The sequence below is a fragment of the Stenella coeruleoalba genome (assembly GCF_951394435.1).
Source record: "Stenella coeruleoalba genome assembly, chromosome: 3".
Classification (NCBI taxonomy): Eukaryota; Metazoa; Chordata; class Mammalia; order Artiodactyla; family Delphinidae; genus Stenella; species Stenella coeruleoalba.
Window position 1 is genome coordinate 139,115,951 of NC_137148.1, and position 20,948 is coordinate 139,136,898.

Here is a 20,948-nt window from a genome sequence, read left to right on the forward strand (position 1 = left end):
TGAAAATGAGGCAGCACTCTGAAATATTAAATAGATAATTCAAGATTGAATAGAGTACAGATTTTACATATTGAATAGAGATTCTAAACTGTCTTTACAACCAGCATCTCATGAGACAATTTTTAGATTATTTCATAGTCTGACATTTAACAATATATTTTATATTGTTTTCTAATAACTACATGCCTGTTAAACTTCTTTATCTTATGATAGCAAATGACTTATGAGCAGGTTTACCTGCTATTTCCTCCTATTTCCCAGGTAATTTTCACAAAATATTTTGGTCAACATTATGAGTTGCATGCGACAGTGACAACTCATACCGCCTTAGGGAAAAAAAAGGAAGGGGAGTGCTATTGTCTTCAAAACCTGAGGAGGTCGATGATGATTCTTCCTTCTGGCACAGCTGGACCCAGGGGTTCAAACAATGATGTCAAGGATGACTCCTTCTATAGTTTGCACAGTATTTCTCTGTGTTAGCTTCATCATTTGATGGGTTCTTTCCATGTGGTGGCTCTCAGCACCTCCAGGCTTACATTGCCCTTGCATTCTCCTTCCCAGTTATACACTCCTGCACGTTTCTGGAATTCAGTGCCATGTACCCAACTTGACTAATGTACTCATCTCTGAACCAGTCTGGACATAGGGATTGATTCTATACAAATTAAATGAGTTAAGAACTGAGAAGAGAGGGAGAGATCAATATGGCAGAATAGAGGGACATGGAGCTCTCCTCCTCCCACAAATACATCAAAAATACATCTACATGTGGAACAAGTCTCACAGAACACCTACTGAATGCTGGCAGAAGACCTCAGACAACCAAAACTGCAAGATCACCATATAACCAGGTAGGATGAAAGGGAAAAAAAAGGAATCATGATGGGACCTTTGCCCCCTGGGAGAGAGCTGTGAAAGAGGAAAGGTTCCCTTACCCTGGGAACCCCCTTCACCAGCTGGGAGATCAGACAGGACAGAAAGGGAGCTTCAGAGGCTCAGAGAAGAGTGCAGCAGCTGGATTATGGCAGGCAGAACAGAGAGAGACCAGCACAGCCTGTCCTGGCCACCTCACTGCACTCCCAAGACCAAGAAATGCATCCGCTACAGTGTGGGTTGGGTACTGAAAATTGGACTTCAGCGGACAGACATGGGGAGAGGACTGTGGTTGGCTGAGTGGAGATAGCCTGAAGGGGAGGGAGTGTGGGCCAACCCACAACCAGGGGTATATGCAGGACAGAACCTGGGTCCACCATAGAAGCCCTGTTGTTAACACATGGGAAGGGAGGAGCGGTGCCCCACCATAGCAGCCTCATTCTTCACATGCTCACAGAGGGCACGGCTCTGCCTCTATGAGCTCTGGGAGTGTGCAAGCGCCAGGGGTTGCCTGTACATGAAGGCGGGGCTGAAATTTGAGCCAATCTCAGGGGCTGAGCGACTTAGGAGACAGGGCTGAAATCTGAGCACAGCAGCTCTGAGATCCACGGATTTACACTGCTGCCACCTGTGGCTATGTAAGCTCTGCATCTGAGGGGCATCCAAGCCAATTACTGTTGCTCCCATATCTGGGGAGGGTCTGGCGTCGGTAGCTGCAGGCTTTGTGGGCACAGGCCTGCAGAGGCAGGGCCAGGGTCTGGGCTGATATCATAACTACCACTGCGGGTCCAGGTACATGACTACACATGACTACAGCAGGTCCCAGTGCTTGACTTCAGGGGACCTGCACTGGTGGCTTTCTGAGCACAGCACCTGAGGGACACCTGGGCTGATTGCCAGCATTCCCACAGTTGAGGCAGGTCCAAGGGCAGTGCCAACAACAGTGTACTTTGTGAGCCCACACAATGAGTGACAGGTGACACCACACAGCACACTTCCTGGTGGACACCTCCTGTGTCCTGACAGATGAATGGATAAATGTGGACGGATGTGGTACAATGGAATACTATTTAGTCATAAAAAAGAATGAAATAGTGCCATCTGCAGCAACATGGATGCACCTAGAGATTTTCATACTAAAGTGAAGTAAGTCAGATAGAGAAAGACAAACATCATATGATATCACTTATTTGTGGAATCTAAAAAAATAATACAAATGAACTCATTTACAAAACAGAAACAGACTCGCAGACATAGAAAACAAACTTATGGTTACCAAAGGGGAAAGGGGGTAGGGGGAGGGATAAATTAGGAGTTTTGGATTAATAGATACAAACTACTATATATAAAATAAACAACAAGTTCTGTGTAGCACAGGGAACTACATTCAATATCCTGTAATAAACCATAACAGAAAAGAATATTATATATATATATATATATATATATATATATATATCTGAATCACTTTGCTGTTCACCAGAAACTAACTAACCTACAACACTGTAAGTCAACTATACTTCAATATATTTTTTTAAAAAAAAGAATAACTGAGAAGATATACTTGCCCAAGGGAAAATCATAGTGTGATTATCAAAAGAATGGCAATTATGAGAAGGTAACTGGGTGCTGGAAAGGAGAAAAAACACATATATTTACTACATAGAGTTTACTAGCTTTAAGTACATAGCAAACACTCTTTGGTTGATATAGCATCCTCTCTCATTCAAGACTAAAGATAAAGAATCATTTTGTGTCTGTCTTACACAGGCCCACTTGACTACAAGGCACTCATCAGTATAGTTCAAGTAAAAATTGGTTTTATTTCATTCTCAAGCAATCTCCCTGTAAGAATTACAGCAGGGTCTCCAGAAAACCTGAAGGTTGTCAGGCAACTACATATGTGTATGGGAGTGTTGGGGCAGGGTCTACCGGGTAGAAGATAGGATATGTCTTTTATATAAGATATGTCTTTGTGCATTTGTATGTCTTTTTCATTATAAATCAGCTTGTAACTTACATGATTTATTCCAAGGTTTACATATGGCCTCATCTAGGCCATCCAGAAATAGAGAACTTAACACCAGAATGCACAGGGACTTCTAGCTCTGCTGCCCACAAAAATCTCAGTTCTCTAGTTCAGATCTGATGGGCCAGCAGAGGTCAGAGATCCATTGTGGGTCCCCTAGATGAGTTGTCTGAAGTAGGAATAGTAGTGGAGGCGTTGAAAATGAAGACTACATAGCTCCAAGGAGCTCTCATTCTGGAGCTATAGGTGCTGGGCAGGATCCTTGAAGGTAGTTGTGGAGGCAAAGAGGAAATTATTGACACCTCTAATGCAATTTGATACAAAATTTAACTCTGAATTTTACACCAACTATATGAGAATTACACAAGTGGAAATAAATAAGAAAGTAATACTCTAATAATGAGAATTTCATTCTATTTGTCATGTCAAAACCAAGTTTTCATTTAAGGAAAATGATAATGAGATCATCTATGAATAAAATAAGAATTTCGTTCATCTATCTTAAAGCAAGGTTACTAAAAATGCTTAATATTATGAATTATGTAATAATGGTTTTAATCGGTAGAAGTTGGAGTTTTAAGGGATAATAAAAGTAATGAACTTTTGACTCCCACCAGATTTAACAATCTCTAATATTAAAATATTAATATTTATATATATTTAAAATTCATATTGGAGTTAATACTAAAACAGTAGATAATATCTATTTAAATAAATACGTGGTTTCAAAAACAGCAATACAGTATGTATTATGTCTCAGCTTCTAAAAATTCACTGACAGTAAAAGAAGGGTTATTTTTATCATTTTAGCTATATTTTCCTTTGCTCTGAGTCTGTTGATATTAAAAAAAAAATGGAAACGAACACATCTTTTCCATTAGATTTGAGTAAATTGAATCAACCACCCAGAAATGTGTGATTCTGGTGTATGTTACTTTTCAATATTCCATTTAAAATTAACCAGCACCAAGAAAAGCCCAATGCTATTTTCAACAGTACCTTCCAGAAGAGGGAAAAACAAAACTGATTTATATAGCAACACTTAGAACATCTAGCAATAGAAAATCTGCCAAATGTTTTCTATTTGTTTTCATGACTGTGTATATAGAAGTTTATATTCCTACATGGGGTGGGTAGCTATCAATAGAATACAATGAAATAATACCTCTTTTAAATCTTAAATCTTTCCTTAACTTTGTCACTTTAGGGTGATTAGTTGTGCTCATAGTAAGCCTATTGATGTGAAATCTCTAGTGCCTGAAGTAAAAAAGAAAAATTCCTAAGAATCCCCCAGAAAATGCATTATATCCAGTTCCCTGAGATTTCTGCGATTGTCCTTCTGGAATTTACATCTACCAGGTCCCATATAGACATTCATCTTTCTGGGGAAAACTACTTTTGCAAAGTAGTTAAGGCAGGGAGTGTAAAATCAGACAGAGTAGAGGTTGAACTCCTCTTTCTCCACTTATTGGCTGTGAGATTTGGGACAAATTATTTAACTCCCCTCAGCCTGTTTCCTCATCTATAAAATGGGTACCTACCTTACGAGTTGTTGTGTGGATTAACTGAGATAAAGTGTGTAAAGCACTTGAGATGGCACCTACAGGGTCTTCCCTGGCGGTCCAGTGGTTAAGACTCTGCACTTCCACCGCAGGGGGCATGGGTTCAACACCTGGCCAGGGAACTAAGATCCCACCTGCCGCATGGCATGGCCAAGATAAATAAATAAAATTTAATTAAAAAAAAAAAAAGATGGTACCTACACAAGAAAATATGCAGTCAATTTGGTAGTCATTGTTGAGAAAGAATTCATTATGTAAAAAATAATCATGTAATAAATAAAGTAGGGCCATTCCTACATCTGAGCTTGTATATTATACAGCTTTTATAATATATAGGGTGATTATTTTTCCATATCTGTCCTACCCACCTTCACTGGACAGTGAGCCCCTTGAGGGTAGTGATTTTGTCTTATCTTTTCATCCTTAATTCAGATCTTGGCACATATTAGGTCTTAAATAATTACTTGTAAATAGAATTGAACCTAAAAATTCCTACAAGTCCATTATTCCTTCTAGGATGTAGAACTATGCAGCTTTTTACTCTGTTTTATGTAGCTGAAGTGCATAAGATATATTGCCCTCTGAAACCTTTAGTCAAATGCCAGGAAAAAAAGAGGCATTTGTAAAACAGGCTATGCAGTGTTTTTTAACTGGTAGAGGAGATTTAAAATCTCAAGACAAGTACTGAGTAAATGTCTAATAAAACCTAACTGATATTACATCTCAAGTTCTTAGCAGTTGGTATAGAAAAAAGAATCTGTAACATTTTTTGAGATATTGCATCAGAATTTTTGGTTCTGGGCTCCAAACCTTGCTGCATCAATCTACATTCTTTTTTTTTAATTAATTAATTTATTTGTTTTATTTTTGGCTGGGTTGGGTCTTCGTTGCTGCGCGCGGGCTTCCTCTAGTTGCAGTGAGCAGGGGCTACTCTTCGTTGCGATACACGGGCTTCCCATTGTGGTGGCTTCTCTTGTTGCAGAGAACAGGCTCTAGGCACGTGGGCTTCAGGAGCTGTGCCTCGAGGGCTCTACAGCGCAGGCTCAGTAGTTGTGGTTCGTGGGCTCTAGAGCACAGGCTGAATAGTTGTGGCGCACAAGCTTAGTTGCTCCACAGCATGTGGGATCTTCCCAGACCAAGGATGGAACCCATGTCCCCTGCCTTGGCAGGCGGATTCTTAACCACTGCGCAACCAGGGAAGTCCATCAATTTACATTCTGAAGGTTATCTTCAGGGCCAGAAGGGTGAGGAACAGAAAGGTTTAAAATAAAAAATTTCTCAGGGTTACTATATCTAAAAATCCCTGTATTTTAAATTTGGCTTTCACCTTGATAATAGGACTCTGATTGTGGTAAGAAACAGTCTTAATTCTGTTTCCCTTGAAAATGTACTTTTACAGTGTGGGAGAATGCACTGAACTACCTTTAAAGTTATGTTCATGGATATTTCATAGATTGCATTGACTTGCGGGTCCTGAAAGGGTTAGCATTTCTCTCCTTCGGGATCCTGACTCAACTCCAGGACCAAAAATCAGCAGATGAAACTGCATCCTAGTTACGAGCTTTGAACACCTCCCACTTGTTTCTAAAGGTGCCTCAGGGACTTATCCGGCCTAGATAAAATGCAGCAAACACTGAAGATGTGTGCTAAATTGCGGAGCAGGGAGAGGTTGACTAAAGTCAGATAATCTAACACCTGCCTAGAGAGTAAGGAAGAAGTGTTTATCCTGATCTAGGGGCAGAAAAGTGGGTGATAAGATGAGGTTGCAAAACTGAGGAAGAGAAGGAACCTCAAGGTGAAGGGCACAGAGAGAGGGGAAGGTCATCGGTGGTCACTTTGTGTAAGGGTTCTAATCAAACATTGCTAATTATTCCAAGTTACAAATCCAGAAAAGCTCCTGCTTTGGACAGAGTGAGTGCACCTGTTTAAAACGTGCTCCAGTATTCTTAAACTGACAATGTTGGGAGTCCCTTGGGCTCAATCCTGGGTCCTCTTTTCTCTCCCTTTTATAGTCCTTCTGTCCTTAGAAAACTTGTCCAGTCACATGACTTCAATTAATTTATAAACCCTGATGACTCCAAATTTTTACCTTCTAAGCTCCACCTGCCTACCTAACATTTCAATGTGAATATCCCTGCCACCTAACTGTATCCCCTCTAATGCAGAACCCTTGATCATCCCACAAAACCTTCTTCACTTCAGTTTTCCTTGACTTAGTAGATGATGTTAGTATCTACTTCCTTCTATTTCCCCTGACAACATCCAAGTTTAAGTAACTGTTCTACCTTGTCTGGACAACTGTATCTGTCACCTGAAATGGTCTTCCTTTTGACGGTCATCTTTGTCCTCCTCCCACCATCCGTTTTCCATACTGCTGCCACAGTGATTTCTTTTTCTTTCAAGGAATGGTGTTTGATAGTGTCACATTCCTGAGTAAAGGCTTTACATGGTTTACCTTTGCTCTTAGAATCTAATCTCAAATCCTTTTTTTCTTTCTTTTTTTTGCGGTACGTGGGCCTCTCACTGTTGTGGCCTCTCCCGTTGCGGAGCACAGGCTCTGGACGCGCAGGCTCAGTGGCCATGGCTCAGCGGCCCAGCCACTCTGCGGCATGTGGGATCTTCCCGGACCGGGGCACGAACCTGTGTCCCCTGCATCGGCAGGCGGACTCTCAACCACTGCCCCACCAGGGAAGCCCTAATCTCAAATTCTTAATGCAACCTAAAGGTCCAGCACAACCTGGTCCCTTTCAATTAACACTTTTCCTGTCCTTTCTTAAACTCCAGATATACCAGTGCCTTAAATATGCAAAGACCCACCTGAGTGCAGGACCTTTGCAAACACTCTTTTTCCACCTTAGCCTCAAACACCTTTACAGAGTAACTTCTACTCATCTCTTAAGACCTAATTTAAATGGCACTGCCTCTGGGAAGCCCTCTCCATGTCCTGGACCAGGATAAGTATGAGCTTAGTTTCTGTCTCCTTTTCCCGTACTGTAAATATAAGATTCTTTATACAATTTTTGTGTACAGGCATACCTCGTTTTATTGAGCTTTGCAGATATTGCATTTTTTACAAATTGAAGGTTTGTGGCAACTCTGTGTTAAGCAAGTCTATTAGCGCCATTTTTCCAACAGCATTTGCCCACTTCACATCTGTGTCACATTTTGGTAATTCTCCCTCTGTTTCAAACTTTTTTGTTAATATTATATTATACCATATTATATTACATTATTATTATTATATTTGTTATGGTGATCTGTGATCAGTGATCTTTGATGTTACTATTGTAACATCAACATTGTTTTGGATTGCCACGAACCTCACCCATATAAGACCATGAACTTAATAGATAAACGTTGTGTGTGTTCTGACAGCTCCACCAACCAGCCGTTATCCCATCTCTCCCTCTCCTCAGGCCTCCCTATTCCCTGACACACAACAATATTGAAATAAGGCTAATTAATAACCCTACAATGGCCTGTAAGTGTTCAAGTGAAAGGAAGATCCATACATCTCTCACTTTAAATCAAAAGCTAGAAATGATTAAGCTTATTGAGGAAGGCATGTCAAAAGCTGAGACAGGCTGAAAGCTGGTCCTCTTGTGCCAAACAGCTAGCTAAGTTGTGAATGCAAAGGAAATGATCTTGAAGGAAATTAAAGGTGCTACTCCAGTGAACACACAGATGATTTTTAAAAAGCGAAACAGATTTGTTGCCAATATGGAGAAAGTTTTAGTGGTCTGGAGAGAAGATCAAACCAACCACAACATTCCCCAAAGCCAAAGTCTAATCCAAAGCAAGGCCCTAACTCTCTTCAATTCTATGAAGTCTGAGAGGAGGTAGGAAGCTGCAGAAGAAAAGTCTGAAGCTAGCAGAGGTTGGTTCATGAGCTTTAAGCAAAGAAAGCATCTCCACAACATAAAAGTACAAGGTGAAACAGCAAGTGCTGATGGTAGAAACCACAGCAAGTTATGCAGAAGATCTAGCTAAGCTCATTAACGAAGGTGGCTACGTTAAACAACAGATTTTCCATGTACATGAAACAGCCTTATAGTAGAAGAAGATGCCATCTGGGACTTTCATAGCTAGAGCGGACAAGTCAATGCCTGGCTTCAAAGGTTGAAAGGGCAGGCTGACTCTCTTGTTCGGGGCTAAGGCAGCTGGTGACTTTAAGTTGAAACCGATGCTCACTTACCATTCCAAAAATCCTAGGGCCCTTAAGAATTATGCTAAATCTATCCTGCCTATAAATGGAACAACAAAGCCTGGATGACTGCACACCTGTTTACAACATGGTTTACTGAATATTTTCAGCCACTGTTGAGACCTGTTACTCAGAAAAAAAGATTCCTTTCAAATTATTACTGCTCATTGACAACGTACCTGGTCACCCAAGAGCTCTGATGGAGATGTACAAGATTAATGTTTTCATGCCTGCTAACATAACATCCACTCTGCAGCCTGTGGATCAAGGAGTAATTTCAAAGTACAAAATTTCAATGTTAAGAAATGCATTTCATGGGACTTCCCTGGCAGTCCAGTGGTTGAGACTTCGCCTTCCAGTGCAGGGTTCGATCCTGGGTCAGGGAGCTAAGATCCCACATGCCTCACTGCACATGCCAAAAAACCAAAACATAAAACAGAAGCAATACTGTAACAAATTCAGTAAAGACTTTTAAAATGGTCCACATCAAAAGAATCTTAAAAAAAAAAAGAAATGCATTTCATAAGGCTATAGCTGTCATAGATAGTGATTCCTCAGATGGATGTGGGCAAAGTAAATTGAAAACCTTCTAGAAAGGATTCAACATTCTCGATGCCATTAAGAACATTCATGATTGATGGGAAGAGGTCAAAGTATCAACATTAGCAGGAGTTTAGAAGAAGTTGATTTCAACCCCCATGGATGATTTTGAGGGGTTCAAGACAGTGGAGAAAGTAACTACAGGTGTAGTGGAAACAGCAAGAGAACTAGAATTAGAAGTGGAGCCTGAAGATGTGACTGAATTGCTGCAATCTCATGATAAAACTTAAACAGATGAAGAGTTGCTTCTTACAGATGAACAAAGACAGTGGTTTCTTTAGATGGAATCTACTCCTGGTGAAGATACTCTGAAGATTGTTGAAATGACAACAGAGGATTTAGAACATTACATAAACTTAGCTGATAAAACTGTGGCAGCAGAGCTTCCCTGGTGGCACAGTGGTTGAGAGTCCGCCTGCCGATGCAGGGGACACGGGTTCGTGCCCCGGTCCGGGAAGATCCCACGTGCCGCGGAGCGGCTGAGCCCGTGAGCCATGGCCGCTGAGCCTGCGCGTCCGGAGCCTGTGCTCCGCAATGGGAGAGGCCACAACAGTGAGAGGCCCGCGTATCGCAAAAAAAAAAACAACAACAACAAAAACAAAAAAAACAGTGGCAGGGTTTGAGAGGGCTGACTCCAATTTTGAAAGAAGTTCTACTTCATGAAAGGAAGTGTCAATCGATGTGGCAAACTTCATTGTTGTCTTATTTTAAGAAACTGCCACAGCCACCCCAGCCTTAGCAACTACCACCCAGATCAGTCAGCAGCTATCAACATCTAGGCACAGATGATGGTTAGCATTTTAAAGCAATAAAGTATTTTTTTAATTAAGGTATGTACATTGTTTTATTAGACAATGGTATTGCACACTTAATAGACTACAGTATAGTGTAAACATAGCTTTTATTTGCATTGGAAAACCAAAAAATTTGTGTGACTTGTTTTACTGCAAAACTCGCTTTACTGCAGTGGTCTGCATCTGATCCTACAGTATCTCCAAGGTGTGCCTCTGCTGTGAGCTTCCTAATTAGTCTGTGAGCGTCAACAGAAGCAGAGGCAATGTCTGTAGTGTCACCTACTGAATGTTCAGCAGCTAGCAAACTACTTGGAATGTACTTTGTAGAGAAACAGTAAATACAGCATTTTTAGAAAACTCACTAATGAAGAAAGCAAGTATATTAAAAGATCAACTGGGGCTTCCCTGGTGGCGCAGTGGTTGAGAGTCCGCCTGCCGATGCAGGGGACACGGGTTCGTGCCCCGGTCCGGGAAGATCCCACATGCCGTGGAGCGGCTGGGCCCGTGAGCCATGGCCACTGAGCCTGCACGTCTGGAGCCTGTGCTCTGCAACGGGAGAGGCCACAACAGTGAAAGACCCGCGAACCGCAAAAAAAAAAAAAAAAAAAAAAAAAAGATCAACTAATGATGGCAGCCTTATCAGTTAAGGTTCTCCAGAGAAACAGAACTGATAGGATAGAGACAAAGGGAGATTTATTTTGAGGAATTGGCTCACGAGATGATAGAGGCTGGCAAGTCCCAAGATCTGTAGGATGAACTGGCAAGCTGGAGACCCAGGAGAGCTGATAGTTTAGTTCCAGTCCAAGTCTGAAGGTCTAAGAACCAGGGGAGCCAATACCCAAGTTCAAAATTCTTCCTTCCAGGCAGGAAGAATTCTCTATTGCACAGGGAAAAGTCAGCCTTTTTGTTCTATTTAGGCCTTCAACTGATTAGATGAGGCCCACTCACATTATGGAGTGCAATCTTCTTTACTCAGTCTACTGATCTAAATGTTAATCTCACCCCAAAACATCCTCACAGCAACATCCAGTATAATGTTTGACCAAATATCTGGGCACCCTATAGACCAGTCATTAATTTTGGTACATAAAATTATTATATCAGCCAAATAATCCCATGGGTTTCTCTTTTTATTGGCCATTAAATGTCCTTATGTCTCCAAAATATTAATGTCAAAGCCAAAATCCTAACATGCAAAGGGTTCTAGGAAAGTCAGTTTGTCTGACATGTTGCTGCACAACTTTGTTTATGATTTTCTTTTCCTAACTGCTGAGGTGCATTTTACTTCAAAAACATGAAAGCCAGAAAATGATAGTAGAACTAATCATGTTAGATGGTCCATGGGCTCTCCCTACATCCCCATCACCACCACAGATACATTCCCAACAACTAACACAAGTGTGTGTGTTTTTTCCTGAAGCTCCAGAGACAACTAAAGTAAGCCACTGTAAAGAACAAGAAATTTAGACATGGATACTCAATACAATTTTTTGCAGAGTCTAAGGGAAAGAATTTTAAATAAAAAGTTAGCTATTGAATATTTACAGGGATCCTCTTAAAGGATGATCCACAGTCTCTATCTTTGTTTCTCTGTAAGTCCTTCCTCATCTTTCCATCCTCAAAGATGCAAATCTGTGCCCTTATTCTGAAGAAATGCTCAGTCTTGTCATAGGGTCCATTGCCTTCCCCTATCCATGGCTCACAGTAACACAATTACACATTCTAGTACATTTTCTGAAGAGTATTCCTTCTATAAAAAGGGGGTAAAGAGCTCCAGCAAAACACTGCACAGTGGAAGAGTTTTGACACTCCAAATCTAGTTGATCTCAGTGGCTTTTAGTACATTGGGTTCTTTCATTAGTCAGCTCTCCAAATGTTATGGGCTGAATGTGTTGTGGTTGCCAAGGGGGAGGGCAGGGGAGAGAGGGATGGACTGGGAGTTTGGAGTTGGTAGACGCAAACTATTACATTTAGAATGGATAAATGACAAGGTCTTACTGTATAGCACAGGGAACTATATCAAATCTCCTACGATAAACCATAATGGAAAAGAATATTTTAAAAGAATGTACATATGTGTATAACTGAGTCACTTTGTTGTACAGCAGAAATTAGCACAACATTGTAAATCAACTATATTTCAATTTTTAAAAAATCACATGTTGAAATCCTATCCCCCAATGTGATGGTACTAGGTTTGGCCTTTGGGAGGGAATTAAGTAATGAGGGTGGAGTCTTCACGAATGGGATTAGTGCCCGTATAAAAAGACTCAAGGGAGCTTGCTTTCTCTCTACTCTCTGCCATTGTGAGGATGCCATGTACTATGGTGGCATGCTGATCTTAGACGTCCAGCCTCCAGAACTGTGAGGAATATATTTCTGATAAGCCACCCAAGCTATGGTATTTGTTATCTCAGTCCAAATCGACTAAGACACCAAACATACAATATTTACTGTGTCCCTACTACATGCCAGGCCCTATTCATTTTGAAGGGTCCACCACCAATATAAGGTAAAGATATGCCCCTTCACACTTTCAACTATCAGAACACTGTATATCTACACACATACATGCAAATACACTTCATGGAAAAACAATACTTTCCCAAATGTAAATTTCTCTGCAAAAGTTTTTTTTTTTTTTTTTTTTTTTTTTTGCGGTACTCAGGCCTCTCACTGTTGTGCAGCACAGGCTCTGGATGCAGCACAGGCTCCGGACGCGCAGGCCCAGCGGCCATGGCTCACGGGCCCAGCCGCTCCGCAGCATGTGGGATCTTCCCAGACCGGAGCACGAACCTGTGTCCCCTGCATCGGGAGGTGGACTCTCAACCACTGAGCCACCAGGGAAGCCCCGCAGATAGCCTTTTACATTTCAATACAGGGCAAGTGGTCTGAGTTCCCCTATATGCACTGTCTTGTTCATACCAACTCAGGCTATACTTCTGCCTAAGAAACTAGCAGAGAACAGCATGTATATGCCACATAAACATCTGCCTCACATAACCACTCCTAGGTACAAATGACTTGAAAAAAAAATTTGAAGTTATCATTTTTTTGTTTCACATTTTACCATTGTCCAAACTCCCCCTGCACCCACTTCCACACAACTGGTTTCAGTAGGCAGAAGGGGAACAGAAGTGGGTAAAAAGGATGGGCATTCCTTCCAGTTATACAAATATATACCATGTATATATATGTATATAAATACGCACATATACATATACATGTATTTACATAGTCAAACTTGATGTGTCTTAAAATAAAATGTAACATGTTGTCAGAGGAAAGCTCTTTCCCAAATGAAACTTTGCAAAATGGATTTTTAAAGTAGGATCATACTGCAGTCACTGATTCTTGAAAGGTGACCTTCACCCACAACTACATTAGTCAGCAATTCAATTTTCTCAGTACCTTAAAGAGGTGATAATAGCTGCAAATCGTCCTGACATATGCTACCAGCTATTTCTTTAAAACAACAGTTATACAACTTGCTTTCTCTCAATTTGAATTTTTTTTTTTAAAATGTTCTTCTTTAACAGTAGTTTTACATTTTCAAACTCAAGTTTGGAATTGAAAGTTGGGAACTTATATGTGCAGGAAGATCCAACAGCCAGTCTCAACTAAGCATATTAAAGCCACTTTTACGGATACATAATTGCACCTTTTCTCAATCTCATTATTGAGACTGGTAGGTGGGGTGGGTAATATTAACCACAGTTCATAGTAGGCGAAATGTAAGCTTAAAGAAATTAAAGTGTGAATATTCTCAACTCTGTCTTGAGTTCCCATTCTTCCAATACCCCAAAGAACTCTCGTACTATATAATCATAGATTCAACACAACTTTATGTGATAGCCTCATAAAATTCTAACTTTAATTCCTCCTGTTTATCTGAGTGCCAAGCCTGTGATTCCAAATGTCTCTTGTCCATTTCTTGTTGTATATTTGACCATAATTCAAACTGAACTGAACAACTCCTATGACCTTTTTCTCCTTCACTAATTCCTACTGCTAGCACCTCCATAACCAGCTCTGACTTAAAAACCTTCAGATTTTTAGGGATTCTCCCATCCCTTTCCACAAATAAAATTAGTGTGATGTCATCCAAGTCCTCCCCTCAGAAATCTTCAGTAGCTCCCCATTTTCTACCACAATTAGCTAAAACTTCTCCCAGGTCCTTGGCATCCTTGAATAACAGGTGGAAATCATCTTCTCTACCAACTTCATTTTCAGTTGCTACCCATCCCTTGTCCTGGTTCTAATCAAATTTGCATACTTGACTGCCTTGTAAAGATACTAGAATCATTCTTGAATGTCTACCTTTTACGTTTTTCTTTTTACCCGAAATACTTTCCACCAATGACTCAGTCATCACTATGCTTTCCTTGTATGGCTGCTAAAATTAATGTCTACACCAAAAATTCAGCTATTCAACATTTTGGTATGATTTATTACTTGCTTTCTGAAATTTTTCTCATCTTTGAAATTCTTAAAGAAAATACGAAAATAGATAAGTTTAATTTTATATACCTTCCCAAGTACCCTAGCCCAGAGATTAGACACACTCAAGCAATGTGGGTGGCAAGGGTAGTTCTGAACTAGAAATCTGCAAGCTTAGCCTACTAGCTTGCAGTGTGATTCTGGATAACTCATTTAACCTCCTGGATTGCAAGATCTCTATCTACAAATATAGGAATAGTAAAATAGGGGGGAAAATCCCTCAAAACTCATTTCCTGCCCATCTTCATGATTCACCCACTGAATTATTCCCATCAGCATATAAATAGTGATATCACCATCACCCAGACCCCTCACTGCCTTCCACCAACCACTCCATTTTTCTGATGCCCTTTATGGCAAGCCTGCTCAAAAATGTTATTCCATTCTTTTTTTTTTCACTTTCATTTTTTCCTCAGCCCATTCTAATCAGATACTTTGCTTTTTGCACACTAGTAAACGATGTGTGTTAAGGTAACAAATTATCTCCATTCTGCCAATCCAGTGATCAATTCTTAGTTCTCATTTGACTGAATCTATTAGCAGCATTTAAAATTACAGATCACTCTATCCTTTTTTGTTTGTTTGGGGTTTTTTTCTTCCAGTTTTATTGAGCTATAACTGACATACAGCACTGTATAAGTTTCAGGTGTACAGCATAATGATTTGACTTACATACGTCATGAAATGGGTACCGCAATAAGCTTAGCGAGCATCCATCATCTCCTATAGATACAAAACAAAAGAAGTAAAAAAAAATTTCCTTGTGATGAGAACTCAGTATTTACTCTCAACAATTTTCATATATAACACACAGCAATGTGAATTTTATTTATCATGTTGCACATTATATCCCTAGTACTTATTTACCTTATAACTGAAAGTTTGTATCTTTTGACCACTTTTATACAATTCCCCCTCCCCGGACCCTCGCCTCTTGTAACCACAAATCTGATCTCTTTTTCTATTATGCATTTTGTTTGTGTACTTGTTTTTAAAGTATAAATGACCTGCAACATTATGTTAGTTCCTGTTACACAACATAGTGACTCGATATTTTTGTACATTTCAAAATGATCATCATGATAAGTCTAGTTACCATGTCACCATGCAAAGGTATCACAGAATTATTGACTATATTCCCCACACTGTACATTTCACACCAGTGACTCATTTATTTTGCAGCTCTAAGTTTGTACCTCAATCTCCCTCACCTATATCTCTCTTGAGAGAGAAAAGTCCTTCTTGAAATACATGCTTAGCCTGCCTTCTAGAATGCCACACTACTCTGAGTCTTTCTCTTACCTCACCTTCTCCTACCTCTTACCTACCAAGGCTCTATCCTCAGCCCATTTCTCTTTTCAACATACATTAATTCACTAGACACACATTTAACTTTAATATCATCTACACATATATGCTCAAACCTATATCCATTTGTAACCTTTCATTTACACCTTTCATATACACTGCTTATTAAACATCACCACTTGGATGTCTAATAGGCATCTCACTTTTAACATGTCCAAGATAAAACCCTTTAACAGGGCTTCGCTGGTGGTACAGTGGTTGAGAGTCCGCCTGCCGATACAGGGAACACGGGTTCGTGCCCTGGTCCAGGAAGATCCCACATGCCGTGAAGCGGCTAGGCCCGTGAGCCATGGCTGCTGAGCCTGCGCGTCCGGAGCCTGTGCTCCGCAACGGGAGAGGCCACAACACTGAGAGGCCCACATACTGCAAAAAAAAAACAAAAACCCTTTAACAAAACTTGCTCTCTTTAAAATCTCCAAATTTTCTCTTCCCTTACACTTTCCCATCTCTGTAAGTGGCAATACCTCTCTTTCCATCAACAAGGTCAAACGCATTGGAGACTTTCTTGACTTCTCTCTTTTCCCCAACCTACACATATTACCTATTAGCAAATCCTATTCATTAAACTTCTGACACTTATCCTGATTTCATTCTCTTCTCACCACCTCCATCATCACAACCCTAGTAGAAGCAAGGATGCTACTGGCCTAAAATTGTCATTGTACAAAATTTTTAAAGGTACCCACTTGGGGCAGGAATATCATTGGATGAGAAAATGGGGCATCTGTGAGATTTAGAAAAAATATGCCCCTCCTGTGATCACATGGCTTGGCAACAGATGAACTTTGCGATGATTGGAAAAGGCTCTCCTTCCTCTAGGTGAAAACAACCCTTGCCAGGGCGCAAAGCTTGGAGAGCAGAGCTCTAGCTGTATTTCAGCCCATACTTGATCCTCATCCTGCAAAACTGCTTAGCAGCCCGGAGTCCAAGCCACCACCACCTCTCACCTAGAAAACTGCAATCATTTCCTGTTCACCTCCTCGCTTCAGCAGGTGTCCCACCACATCCAGTTCTCCATAAAACTTCCAAAGGGGCATTTCTGAATTATAAAGCTAACAAGAACTCTCTCCTTGACCAAACTTGAGTCAGCTCCTCCCTCCCCTCTTCTCCACTAGGCCCCAAACTTAGGCTCTGTCCTTGGCCTGCTAAGTCCAGTTTTAGCAAGAAACCTCACCCCCCACCTTTGGTTCTGATGACCCTTGATATCTTACCGCTCTGGCCAGCCTTCAGCAAGAATCCTGTCAAAGCAGTTTGGCCAGAACACCCTTTACCTCTGATGTTTCCTCTTAGGAATTTTCTACCTACTGACCCCCGTGCCCAGCTCCTTGGCTACACAGCCATACTTGTCCATATTGTATCGGGAGTGGAGCCCCATCTCTCTCCCCCACTGCAAAATCCCCCTTGCAGAAGTCTCCTCTTGAATAAAGCCTTTCTTATCATCTTTAACCATTGTCAGGAAGAATTTTTCTTGAACAAAGTAGATCTCAGCACACGCTGACTCAAAGGTCGCCAATGACTTCCCAATCACACTCAGAATAAAATGTAAACTGCTTACCATGGCCAACAAGGCCTTGCATGATATCACTCTTCCTCTTTCTCTGTTTCATCTCTCTACATTTTCTGCCATGTTCACTCCTGTCTAGTCACACGGCTTTCTTGCTGTCTCTCCAGCCCACCAAGCTTATTCTGCCCTAGGTCTTTATAGCTGTTGCTTCTTCTACCTATAATCACCTCCTCTAAGACCTTAGCAAATATTGCTATATCAATTTATCTCAGTCCTCTTTAAAAAGTTCCTTCCTGACTTTTATCTAAAATAGCACACACACACAAACTTTCATTCTCTATCCCCTAGCCCACTTACTTGTTTTCATAGAATTTATTATAATATATTTTTTATACTCATTCATTTTTTTATTATTTGTTTTTCCTTCTAAGTTGTGTAGTTGCTAAAGGAGAAAGTATCTATCCTATCACTATATCCTCCGATGTCTAGAACACAGACTGGCACTAGTGGATACTCAATACTTGTTGAATGAATGAATGATAATTACCGTGCTTATAAACCACCTTTAAAACTGTTTATTGACATTGTTTTACTTAAATTGAATGTCTTTGTTACTTAAATGGCTATATTTTAAATGAAATTTTTTTCATTTAAATTAGAAAATGAAAATAACTAATTAGCAGTAGCATTTGACACATAGAAGGTAATCAGAAAATGGATATATTGAAAACAAAATAGTATTTATGGCATTTCAGTTAGCTATTATTCTAGTCAAAGACTCTGAATGTGGACCTTCCTCTATTAAAAAAGATTACAAGGTATTGGAGAAGTGATAAGAACTCACCAGCACCATACTGAGAGTTTCTCCTCCTGAGTAAATCAAAACAATCAAGAGAAAACTAAAAAAGAGAAAACCTTTTTTACTTATGAGATTCAAAGTAATTAAATGCCATGCCATTATACTACTTAAAATCATCACACATGTCATCAGTAGGCAACTTTTCACTAACTAGGATGCCCTGCACTAGGTGGTTAAGCCCTTCACACCTCTCACTCTGTGAGGAATAAAAGCAGCTTGCCCAGGGTCACACAACTGTTCAGGGTGTACTAATACTTGGAACCAGATTTTCTGATCCAATCTCATGGCTCTGTCCACTAAATTAATCATCTCCCCCATTTGACATCAAAACTATAGTTACCATCTTTCTATACACCTGTAACCTAGCTTTGGCCTTCCCTAAAGTGATCACGTATTCCCAAGTCTCTGGCCATGAATTGCACTCAAAGCTTACCCACGGGTTAAATCAAGGTCTAGGAGAACAACAAATTTTACAATCCTTAATGCAAAGTCAATTACACCGCTTTTTTTTTAACAGCTTACATCATCTGCATATGTGAAATGAAGTTGATGTGCAGTCAAAATGACAGAAACAGATGCTTCTGCCATCACTTAATATGAAACATAATTTTCCATGCTGTTGAACAGAAGGTTCTCAGCTGCAGAGGCTATAGGTACAAAGGGTCTTACATTTTAGAATCCATGGAGTATAAAATGTCTCCAAACTTTTCCCCAAACACATTTTGTTTTGTTCATTGAATGCTATACATTCCTCTATTGGTTTAGGTTATAAACCCCACTGCTTAATGGTCGTCCACTGGTTGACAGTCTCACTCCTGCTTCTAAGATATAAATATCCAGATTGAAAACCTGAGCTTCTGACCACCCTAAGCTTGACAAACACTCATTCATTACAAATGGTTGTCATAGCAATAAGCAGAGTATTACAAAACCAAGATAGAATAATACATTCCCATAACATTTAGATAACTTAAAATATCCAATCAACGATCTTTAAGGTAAAATTCTACATCTGCTATAGTATAATGGTGATTTAAATGCCCATATTCAGCAGGTTTTCCAGCCTTAATTTATTCATTACTCAACAGTCATTTGTTGTTAGGAAGCAACATAATATGGTGAATAGGATAAGAAATTTGGTAATACATACTGCTGGGTTCGTATCCTGCTTCTCCCACTTACTAGTTCTATGGCCTCGGATTAGACACCTGGCTCTCCTGAGACTCTGTTTCCTCTTCTACTTTATAAATGATTATGCCTTTCAAGACTGTTGTAGAATTAAATTAAGTAACATGTGAGTCCAGTGTTTGACAGCTACTAGGCAACTAACAATCAACCCCTCTTCCGTCCCTCGAGGCAGCCTCTCCTACTATGTGCTGTTATATGTATAAACACAAAGATGAGGGGTAGAGTTGTTGACTCAAGAGTTCACAGTATAAAAAAATTCAAATTCTTTTCTACCTTAGTGCCACACATAGGATTTCTCAGTCTAGGAAGCTGGACACAATTCTACTCTCCTCTGATATCTTGTTCCCTTGTCATATTCAGATCTTAATCTAAATGTCATCTCTGAAGAAGAGTCTATCCTGATGAGCCCCTAACACATACAATGAGTCTTAATTCCAACATCCCATTTCTGTCTTTCATGGTTTCTATTACTATTTATATAATCATTATATGTGTGTATGTGTGTGTATTTTCCTCCACTGCTCGATGTAAGAGGGCTGGGAACACATTTTTCTTATTACTAATACCCCCAGTTCCTTGTCTAATGCCTGGCACTTAGTAAGCACTCAAAAATATTTGTCCAATAAGTGAATAAAGTGTTGAGCAATAAAAACACATCTCTTTCACTTATGAAAATATTCTAAAGTAAAAACAAATATTAAACAACAAATTAAAAAATAATTGTCCAGTTATAATTGAGATAAGAATATAAAATAGGAAAAAGATGCTAAGGATATTCATTTTTGAATGAAGACATATCTATAATATAATTTGATGAGCACTATAATCAAGGAACGTTCAAAGTGCTTCACAAACAAAGATGATGGAAAGATTTGTTCTAACTAAACAGAGAGGGTAAACCTGAGACTTTATGGAGTAGCTGACATTCTGACCTAAGCCTTGAAGAATGAATATAATATGGTGAAAAATGGAAAGGGTAAGAGAGTATTCCATGATAGAGGTCTCACAGTAAACAAACTAACTCACAACTTCCAACAATATTTGTCAAAAGGTAGAAAGGAATGTTAAACGAGGTAAAAAGAGGAGCATAGATCAAAAGTAACTTAATAAGGACACCTTCAGGTTCAGCTGTGACATGTAAAGAGTTTGGCAGTCATCATTCCCATCCTTCCAAAAATAAAAAAATGGACATATGGACAAACTGAAAATAAATGACTTTTCTTGGACTATTCAAAGAACTGACTTTGCAGAGTAAACCACCAGCCTGAAATCTCAAGAGGTAAACTAATCTGGAGAGACAAAGCCAACGATTGGCTCTGTGCTATAAATTTAAATCATGTATGATTTCCTAGGGCTGCTGTAACAAATTACCACAAACTTGGTAGTTTAAAACAACAGAAATTTATTCTCTTACAGTTCTGGAGGCTAAATGTCTAAAATCAAGGTGTGGATAGGGCTATCCTCGCT

At 39.8% G+C, this 20,948-nt stretch overlaps 1 long non-coding RNA gene across 1 annotated transcript in view; it reads right to left on the minus strand.

Annotated features, from left to right (window-relative positions):
- LOC307185041 overlaps positions 1-20,948 on the minus strand; it is a 299,877-nt gene that overhangs the window by 34,982 nt on the left and 243,947 nt on the right. The window contains exon 4 of the long non-coding RNA XR_013827861.1: positions 15,235-15,285. This is a non-coding gene — a long non-coding RNA (uncharacterized lncRNA). The remainder of the gene's footprint in view (positions 1-15,234; positions 15,286-20,948) is intronic.